Here is a 10,573-nt window from a genome sequence, read left to right as displayed (position 1 = left end):
TGAAGATTGAAGGTTGCCCCACAACATTCTGCCCTGGTTTTCCCGTGTACAACATAGTATTGTTGCAAGGACACCCGTCTTTTTTTCCAGTTGTTATGGCAGCCCCGCACCGTGCGTTGCCACAGTCACCTTGAAAAAGTAATCTGATTACCGATTACTAGTTACTCCTTAAAATAGTAACTTAGTTACTTTACTGATACTTGATTTTAAAAGTAACTAAGTTAGATTACAAGTTACTTTATTAGTTACATTTAGCTGCGACATCACCCCTGCTGCCTCAAAATGAAAAGATTACAACCGGTTTTGCCAATACTAACTTTATTGGAAGTGCAACGTCAACAATTTATCTCCTGACAACATAAATAGATGTTTTTCATAAAAAATAAAATAGAGTATTTTCTGACTTCAGAACATGAATACTTACTTAAAAAAATAGATAGTCTTTTCTGAATTCTCAACATAAATCCTTGCTTTTCTACAATACAAAATAAAGACAGTCTTTCTGGACCTGACATATTCTTAACATGTTTTATGAACATTGAACATGTTTTATGAACATTGAACAATGATACTTGGTATCATGTCTACTTTTGTTACTTTGGCTTATGAGTTAAACAGTGGAGTGGGGCGGGTAAACCAGTGGTTGTACCTCATTAACAGAAGCTTCTCAAACCTCTTTTCAGAAAGTCTATTTCTTCTAGGCGTGAGCACCAAACCTCCCAGACTGAAAAGCCACTCCACAGGAGCACTTGATGGGGTTGGAGAGTTATACTTCAAGAAAATCATCTTTATTTTTGAAAACTGATGCAGAATCTGAAGGTCATAGGCTGACCTCAGGTAGTCCATGACTTCCTTTTCTACAGAGTAGGTCTCCTCTTTCTCTGCCTCAAAATTGAAAAAGTCCGTCCCACCTTGGCTGGCAGATGTGGCGGGCACACTGGCAGGGCTCTGTGCTGCAGGAGCGGTTTTGTGGCACTCTGCTGTCAGAAGCTCTTTTACTCTCTCCCTCCTACCTGCATCTCTCAGCCATCGGAGTTTGAATTTTGGACAACTGACAGCTGCGAGAAGGGCATCTTTGTCATCCAACACACCGGCAAAACGAGTCTGGATAGCCTGAAAAATATAATTTATATGTTTATGCCTACAAGACCTACTATTTATTATGTAATTGAATAACTTGCAAACCATGCCCAATGTGGGATCAATATTATGGATTTAATTTGTTTTAGGTTACTTACTGACATTTTGTATTTGTTTTAATCTTTTTTTGTAATGATATTGAATATTCTGTTCCATGTATATGAATAGTGTGATGATGCAAGACATTTTAACTGGCTTAAAGATGGAACATACCTGCACTATGGCATTTGGAAGGCCTGCAGTCATCCTGGAGAGGGCATCTTTCGCAGCCAGGGTCTTCTGCATCAGAACTTCTAGTGTGGGTAGTAAAGTCCCATAAGGACAGTCGCATTGTAAAATGTCCAGGGCTGCAGTCAGGGGCTTCATGGCGGTGCAGTACTCATGCAGGAACTGGTACTCTTTGACTTTGAAGCACGGAACTCCCAGCTTGGTGCACAGCTCAGAGTGTTCAGCTCATTATGGGGATTTCTGCAATTCTCTTTACAGCAGGGGTCTTAAACTCGCGGCCCGGGGGCCAATTGAGGCCCGCGGGATGATATCATCCCGATGGCCCCCTACTTGACATCAAAGTTTAGTGTTAGTGCGGCCCGCACGTTGTTGTCAAACGCACATTTTTTGCTGAGTCGCTTGCCACGCTTTTTTATCACTTGTGATAGGGTAACCAGATGGGACAGTCCCAATTTTGAGTTGCGTGTCCTGAGTCAGCTTAGGTGAACTCTGAACAAATGAGTCTGAGTCTTTTGCGGAAGCTGATGAGAGACCCTGACATCAGCAGCGAGCTCGTTCGTTTCACCACTGCGATGCCAAAACAGAGAAGAATTGGGACTTTGAGGATCAATCTTTTTCGAAAAACATGTTTTATTCGCAATGTAATTTAAAAGCACTACACTCCTCCCCCCAATTCTAAAGTTAACACGACGTCTTTCATTTCTGGAGCTCGCTGTTACCATGGAAACGTTTACTGCACCCACGAAAGTCAAGTCGATATCGATGGCCGTTTCTCAATTCGCGTACTTGTGCGTGCTCGTGTGCTCGTGGACTCGTGAAACGTCATCAGTCGTTGCCCGAGCACTGCTCCAATTCGAAGTACGCATCAAGCGAGTACTGTCGTAAAACCCGGAAGTGTTCTTGATGCGTGCTCGATCTCGCCGTTTCACCGAGCAAGCATCGGAGGTGGCTCGTGTGTACTTGCAACCGCTAAATCCCAGGATGCATTTCGCACTCGCAGCAGTACGATGGCGGACAATATGGAGAAGACGCACAACTGTAGCTTAAGTTACTCTTAACTTATAGATATATTTATATAATATATAATATAATAATAATAATAATAATAATAATAATAATAATAAGATAAGATAATATATAAATAGATATATATAAAGTCGTGTGTGTATAGCTTATACACATGACAGGACACGCTTATCTTTTCAATTTTTATTCATTCAGAATATTTACATACTATTTGAAAATGAAAGAGGCTGGGATTTTGTTTTATATAATTTGTTTATATTGTTCAGTAGTATATGCCTAAATGAGGCCGTAGCACAGTTAACGAACGAGCAGAGGTGGTGAAGTCATCGTGTCCGCTGCTCTTGAAGTACGGACTTGCCAAGTAGGCTACGTACTTGCAAGTCATCGAGTCCGTAGTACGCGTGCTAGGAATTGAGAAACGGCTTGTCTTCTGCCACTGAACTCGATCGTTTAAAGGCACCCAGTGCAACTTTATGTAAACATTCAATGAAAAATAAACATTCAATTTGTAGTCTTTTTTACACGTAGTAAGTTTCAATAACTCCATACCATTACATATCGACATTCAAGGAGCAAAGATGAGACGTCGTTGTGTGGTGAGAACTGATAGAAAATCGTAAACAACAACAATCGCCGGTGGGGAGAAGCCATTTTTCCATTGACTGGAAGCCTGCTTTATTTATTGTAGGTTACAAAAAATAAAGAAAATGGCGGCATTGTTGTTGTTATCGATTTCCTATCAGTTCTCACCACACAACGACGTCTCATCTTTGCTGCTTGAATGTCGGTATGTAATGGTATGGAGTTATTGAAACTTACTATGTGTAAAAAAGAATAGAAATTGAATGTTTATTTTTAAGCCTCGAAAGTTGCACTGGGTGCCTTTAATGGAAAGTTGTTAATCAGGCACCTGTTTATCTATGGCGCTGTACTTACCACAAGATGGCGCTAAGGATGTGATGGTAGTAAGACAATTTGAATATTTATAATAAAAATCCAATCTGGAAAAAATTAGGACACCAATTGTATTACAATTTACTTAAGCTGATTATCGTTTTGCATATTCGAATAAATCCTTAAATATGGAATCCTTTCATTCTTTACAGAATGAAATCTTTACAATTTATTCTGTGGAATGTATTCTGATTGGTCATGAAAAAAGTTGGATGGATTTATGGCTTATCCTCTCAAATACACAGGGTGTCGCCAAAACCTTTGAAATAGGGTATCACATGAGTTTTCCAAATGATTTCCGTTTCTGTAGGTACGATTTGAGGGTTGTAAACAGTTAACAGAAGATAGCAAAATATTAATAAAAAAAGGCGACTAAGATTGACAGGCGCGATGGAACCCCCAAACCAATGCATGTAACAGATTACCTGAGGATTACATTGGAAAGTGTTTCTTGATAAACACTATGATACAGATCCAACTCATATGTCTTCAAGAACCAACTTACAGTAAGTTGCAACTATAAGTTTTCTGGGAAAGTTTGGGTAAATTATTTAAATAATTTGGGTAATATTAATATTATTTTCAGTCCGATTTTGTGTTTTTAATAGTTTGTAACATCAAAAGTGGGAGGAGTGTCCATGCCCATGTATAATAAATCTAGTCCCCTCCCTGGGTTAATCTGCCCCTTTTGGCACACTGATCGCTTGTTTTGATTCACCTCCCATTTGGGGGTAAATACGGTTTTATAAATACTGTTTTATGCTAATCTTGGTTAGATCAGGATCCAATCCCATTCATAAGGAATCCCAAACCGGAGCTAAGGGGAAACAGATCCTACCTGAAAGCCCCCTGCATACATAGGCCTACAGTTACAACAATAGTGCAATGTGTGAACCGCATATGCACAAATTACAACAAATACATAACTTATCTTATTTGCATCCATACAGTCCTGTCTTCATTTATTTTTTATAGGGTCATCTGCTATGGAGGTCAAACGACAGCCTGCCCACCCTTGAGAATAATGGTGAGATGCCACAAACAAACACAAAGGTTCCCCATCTGTCAGTTCACATTAGGGTTGCATGTTCCAGTGATCTGATATGGAACGGTTTTGGGACCACAAATAAAAGATTGCAATTTGAAAAGAATTAGCTGAGAAGCATGTAGCAATATGTAGCCATGGAAAAAGTTATTTGCGATACTGCTTATAATGTAATAATGGCCGACGTAAGGTGTTCACTGAGCAAACTTGGTGAAGCGGTTGGGGAGCTATTAAACTGGTAATCTGTGTGCGTGTGTGTGTGTGTTTGTGTGTGTGTGTGTGTGTTTGTATTTCTATGTTTGTCCTTCAAATAACTGAGTCCCCCATTGAACCCTCCAAATGCTATTCATGCTAGCCTGCTATCTGCAATCTTTATTATCAATTGGGCAAAGATCAAGGCTTATTGGCTGAAGAGTTTATTATATTTGTCATATCATGTGCCAGGAGTGGTAGTCAAGGGCAACGGACAATGCCTGGTTTTTGAGCTAGCTCAACATTGCAAGATGAGGAAAGTTAAAGTAGAATATGGTGGCTTTTATAGTTATAGGTGCTGTAGGTACGATTTTAGAATTGAAAGAAGATAGATAGCAGAAACAAGCGGAAGAGAGAAGGATGTAGAAACTAAACAACTAACAACTACCCTATCTGCTCCCTCCCTACTATCTCCACAAGTGAGGGGATCTTCTGGTTCTTTCTTTCGAAACAGCGACAAACTTTACGTGCACCCCACCACCACCACCACCACCACCACCACCACCACCTCTAAGTAACTTGACATTTGTATCATATGGAATAACACTAATTTGGCTTGAGCCCCCATCACTAATACTATCACACATTCACACGTACGCACGCACGCACGCACGCACGCACGCACGCACGCACGCACACACACACAAGTTGCATATTGTTTTTTTTCATTGAACAACATGTTCATTTTCAGGAGGGTATGAGCTGATGGCCATGACCTTAAACATATCGCACATCCACACACACATAACCATCAGCATCCCCCTCTCACTCTCTCTTCTTTTAGAGAGCTTTGCTTTAGGAAACATGTGGCAGAGTGGAGTAATTTGGTTAAGACTGCAGCAGCAGTCATATGGGTTGGTCTGGATTAGTAAGAGAATGGCTCTATTTACACTTGCCTCACTGCCCTACTGCAGCTGCAGTTCTCCATTCAGGCTGTCTGCTTCATTTGGATTGTTCCTGTTGTGGCCTGTCAGACGTCCGGATGAGAGGGTGGAACAGCATCGTAGTGCTAATGTATTGACCCACAGTGGCAAGGGTTAGGGGCCATCAGTTAAAGGAGTGTTCCACCACTCTAAGTGAATATGTGTAAGTGGGGGAGCCATGCTGATTTGAGTTCTGATGTTTACATATTGCATATATTTAGTAGTTATAGTTATATTTCTCAACCTTTGGATAGCAACATGCCATCTCATTATTCCATGCTTGCTTGTGCAGTACATGTTTGTTTAGGTGGCCGGCATTACATCGTTGCCATATCAGCAACAAAAGCCCAACATGGCAATGACGTTATGCTATAATAAACACACTCCCAGACCTTCATTCTGAATTCTTATAGCACATCCATGGTAAGCAATAGTTTAGAATGGCGACTGCCTGTTTTATGTCAACAGGATGGTTTGTATCCCTTCATGGACTGGTTTGTATCGTCTTCTGTAACTGCTGCAGACATTGTCATCCTCATCTTCTCAGTATATATGGTAAACCTTTCTAATGGTGTTTTAGCTATAAATATCAGAGGTGTGTGAATGCGGCAAATGCCCAGGCGTTTTCTAAGACATCACAATAATAAACCATTAATTAATTATTAATAATCCATTTTGTAGAAGCGTACAGCATACAATGAGTGACAAAGAACTTTATAGATCATGTTTGTGGTGTTTGTGAGGTGGTTGCCAGCTAGAGGCCTGGGACAAAAAAATCGGTATATATCCATTTCCTGTTTTTTTTCTTTCTGCATCCTCAGAATACTTCCTGTCACCTGACTGCAGGATGACACCCATTGTTTGCTGCCAATTTTGCAGCAGACAACCTTGAGTCCTCTGCTTGTTCCATTGTAACAATGGCAGTGGTACAAGCCAAGGTTCAACATGATTGGTTTCCTCCTCCCATCCATCTACCTCATAGGAATGTTCTCAGACCAATCAAAATATGTCTGTCCCCCTATACATTCTACCTGTTTATCCATCCTCACCAATCGGAAAGGGCCGTGGCCCTAAGTGTCTCCATCAAGAAGCAGAGGGTTCAAGGTCCATGGACGTTATCAAAGCTACCGTTCCTGCTCTATTATGTCACTATTCACTAAGTGGCCATTTGCCAGATTAAACTCAAGTTAAATCTCAAGCATTCAAGGTTGTAAGGTCCTGCAGAAACAATGCAGGCCCTTATCTCGACACAAAGGCAGCATGATGGTCATCAAAGTGCAGGTGAAACGCCCAGAGGGGAAGCACTGAGTCACGGAAATTCCTCAAGGTGTTTTATCAAATGGGATGAAGTGGCAGACAAAAGGCAGAATTAAAGAAAGATAACCTTGCGCATAATAAGCTGCTGGGTGTGTAAATAAATGTGGCAGACATGCTTTCAAATGTGTGGATTTGTGTGTGATTACATGCATGTGTGTGCATGTTTGTGTTTATATGGCTTCCTTTGAGTGTTTTTGGAATATGGGCTTAACATCCCTCATGTTGAGCAGATAATTAGCTTTGGTTGCGTGTTTTTGCATGCACCTGCAAAGTCCTATTATTATTTCTTCCTGACGACTGGTGTTTTGTAACTGCGACTTTATGCCTCCGTCACCCGTGTCTGCCATTGAGTGTAACTGGTAAGCTAAGCATTTGCACCCGTTTGTCAAAATGAATGATCCTGAAACATCTCTGCCTTCATGTTCAAACAGACAAAGGGCTGGATCCGATTATGTCACCAATGTTTCACAACATCAACCACTGGGAGGTTGAAACTCCCCCAGAGGGTCTGCAGTCACCGGGTGGGGGGCTTTACAGATGACACTCAAACACAAGTCCATGTACCTTTTACACATATGGTGTTGTGCATACATTGGGGAGCACAAACACATAGAAACTCAGAGTCATTCACATGGACTGCACAGTGACTGTGCAAATTCCTGTACACAAAAACAATCAAAGTTAGGCATATCAATACAGACATGCACGCAAATGCATTCAATGCGTGTGTGTGTTTGTGTGTAGGGGGGTGGGGGGGGGCCTGGCACTGGCTCTGCTGAGTCAGGATTTGGTAGAACAACACAATAACCTGGTCCCTGTGTCCGGAGTAACCTCAGTAGGTTGAGCAACACGATCAGCACAGCTTTTGACGGCAGGCCTTCTTTTCATTTGCTGACTAGGATTTGCAGTCATGTAGTATCGACATGCATCCCATGAACAAGACATCTAGGGTAGTATTATAAAAAGTAGCCAATAGTATATTTGATTGTTCCAAATTCCTTCCATAACAAGTCTAAGTTCTAGTGCTGCAAAATATAGTTAAAAGAACAAGTGTAGAGATTGCAGTGCAACCATTGGAATCAGAAATAAAGGTTTTGAATGTTGTTTCAAAGTGTATCAGACCTATCAAAGTGCTTTCTAATGTTCCACAACAAGGGTGCAGCTCAGAAAAGCACGTTCCAGACACCTCGTGCAAGATTATCACAAACCAGAATAAATCTCATTCAGCTCATGAGATGACTGTCTACTATACTTGTATTGTTATTTTGCAATCACTATGAATCCCATGGTATTATCCAAGCCCACTTTAGTGGGATATGGTGTTTATATCAACATTTGGAAGCAATTCAGAGCCCTCCCATTTTGACGAAGGCATTCAGAATCTATTGCATAAAATGTTGAATGACTGCTTACACTAAACATGCCGACATTTATACATTGCAATGCAGAAACTGACCCCTTTCTTTGTGATGCTGAGGGATAAGGTCATTGTTTTCAGTGGTCAGGCTCTCATCTTCAGCGTTTCAAGGAAAGCCCAGCACATCTGCTAAAGAATTATACCATACTAACACCGCTGTAATCATACAAACCACTGTCATATACAACAGACAACAGAGCTTTATGTGGAAGCTGACCAAGGTGCATGTGTTTGTGTCTGTGTGTATTTGGATGTTTGTGTGTGTGTGTGGATGCTTTTGGTCAACTCAGTGGTGGTCCCACTGAATATTTCCCTCACAGCGCAGCCAGTGACCCAGTTGATTGATGAGGATGATGACTGATGATGATGATGGATCTTGGTTTTCAATATCAAACCCAGCACCTAAACTCAAACCCGAAGCAATATAACCAAAAAATTGAAAGTATATGTAGACATGTTGCATAGTAACCTTCAATAGAACAAAATAGGATGCAATGCAATGGGGAGAAAGGTCATGTTGAAGTTTAGCTATTCTTGTGAAACGTTTCTTGAATACTGCGACTCCCTTTTGACTAAATAATTAAATCAATTATATCTCTATCGTACTTTCTCAATCTCTTGTTCCTACATTGTAGTACTTAAAAGCAGTGGCTTTGCTTGTTTCATATGAACGTAAATGCTTCTTGCATTTTTTTGGATTCATCTCCATTTTTGAATGCACTTACTGTAAGTCGTCGACGCAGAACGGACTGTCTCAAACACATAACCAGAGTTTACAAATAACGACAACATGGAGGAGAATCATTTCCTTTCGTTTCAATGTCCACCGTTTTTTTTCGATGAATGTTTTCATTTGATGTGTCGAACCAGTAATACTCGCTGTTTGTGTAGTTGTGTGTGTGTAATTCGAGGTCACATTCTGTTTGTCTCTGCAGATCGCTCTGGCCTTGATCCCTTTGAAGGCGTTTACCAACAGGTTTTAAATGATGAGAGAACTCAGCGCTATGGGGATAGAATTTCCTGACAAACAAAGAACGCCACAGTCTGCCGAATAAAAAGATAATAGCTGCGCCCAAGGAAAGTGTAGCAAGATAAACAGAAATACATGAGGCAAACACAGATGAGAATGATTTTGCTTACACCTGGCAAGTGGGAAAAGAGCAAGGTCTTCACTCTGATTCCCCTGGAGTTCTTTGGAAAATAAATCTCGGGGCCATATTTGGAAATAAATGAGTGCAGCCAAGCCTTGACTGATATTTATTGCAGAAAGCTAATATATCTTGATGGTCTCACGAGGCTCACAAATCCCCCAGCCTCCCATTCACATTCTGAATCCTTGTTACCTGCTGACACTGTGGGTGTCTCATAGTCTCGGTCTGTCTCTCTTCGTGTCAGTTATACACCAGGCCAACATTAAGTCCTGTAAACAATTTATGTGTGTTTGTGTTTGCCTGTGTGTGTGTGTGTGTGTGTGTGTGTGTGTGTGTGTGTGTGTGTGTGTGTGTGTGTGTGTGTGTGTATGTCTATGTGTTTGTTTGCCAGCCACCCACAAACATCCCACACCCAGATGTTAACATGACACAATAAACAAATACTCATACCAACCATATTATAGTAGCCCCCCACACACATCCAAACAAACAAAATAGGTCCTAAATAGGGCTTCTGCCATGGACAACAAATAAATCAAATTGTACTGGTTTTAAATGCAACTCCTTGGGTTTGTAAAATAAACTTTAAACTTGTGCACATTTTCTCCACTGTCTTTTATTACTGATTTAGCACAAACCTTACTTTCTCTGCCTCGTGGGGACAACAATGGGAGTCATTTATGGGTACTCAGACGTTCTCTCAGGCTTTATGTTTATGTTGTTCTATTTCATGAAGTCCACGCCATCTAGTCTTTGCCTTATGGGCTAAGGGGACGCTTTGATTGGAGCCTGATAATGGTACCCCTACTAGACCCAAGTCTCGGGGCACATCGCACACAATAAGCCATGCATGTGCAAAACACAACAGTTCAAATAAAAACTCATTCTCCTAAGAATATTCAAAGCGGTGAAAAAAAAGAATAGAGTAAGTCTGTAAGCTTTTACACAGACCTGATTATTCATAGATCCATGAAAAAAGGCAATGCTGAGTAACAAGGTTTCTCCTACATCTGCTGCCTGCGGGGCATGGCGAGGGAATCCCAAACCACCCACTGTGGTGAGCAGCAGGGCTCCTCCAACATTCACTCTCAAGTAAGGTCAGGAAGGAAGAGACCGCTCG

General features: G+C 41.1%; 1 pseudogene; it reads right to left on the bottom strand.

Moving 5' to 3' along the window:
* Window positions 1-1,506, bottom strand: part of LOC115547107 (uncharacterized) — a 3,085-nt pseudogene extending 1,579 nt beyond the window's left edge.
* Window positions 1,507-10,573: the final 9,067 nt, after the last annotated feature.

This window comes from Gadus morhua, chromosome 7 (genome assembly GCF_902167405.1).
Source record: "Gadus morhua chromosome 7, gadMor3.0, whole genome shotgun sequence".
NCBI classification, from domain to species: Eukaryota; Metazoa; Chordata; class Actinopteri; order Gadiformes; family Gadidae; genus Gadus; species Gadus morhua.
This window is presented reverse-complemented; position numbering and strand designations above follow the sequence as displayed.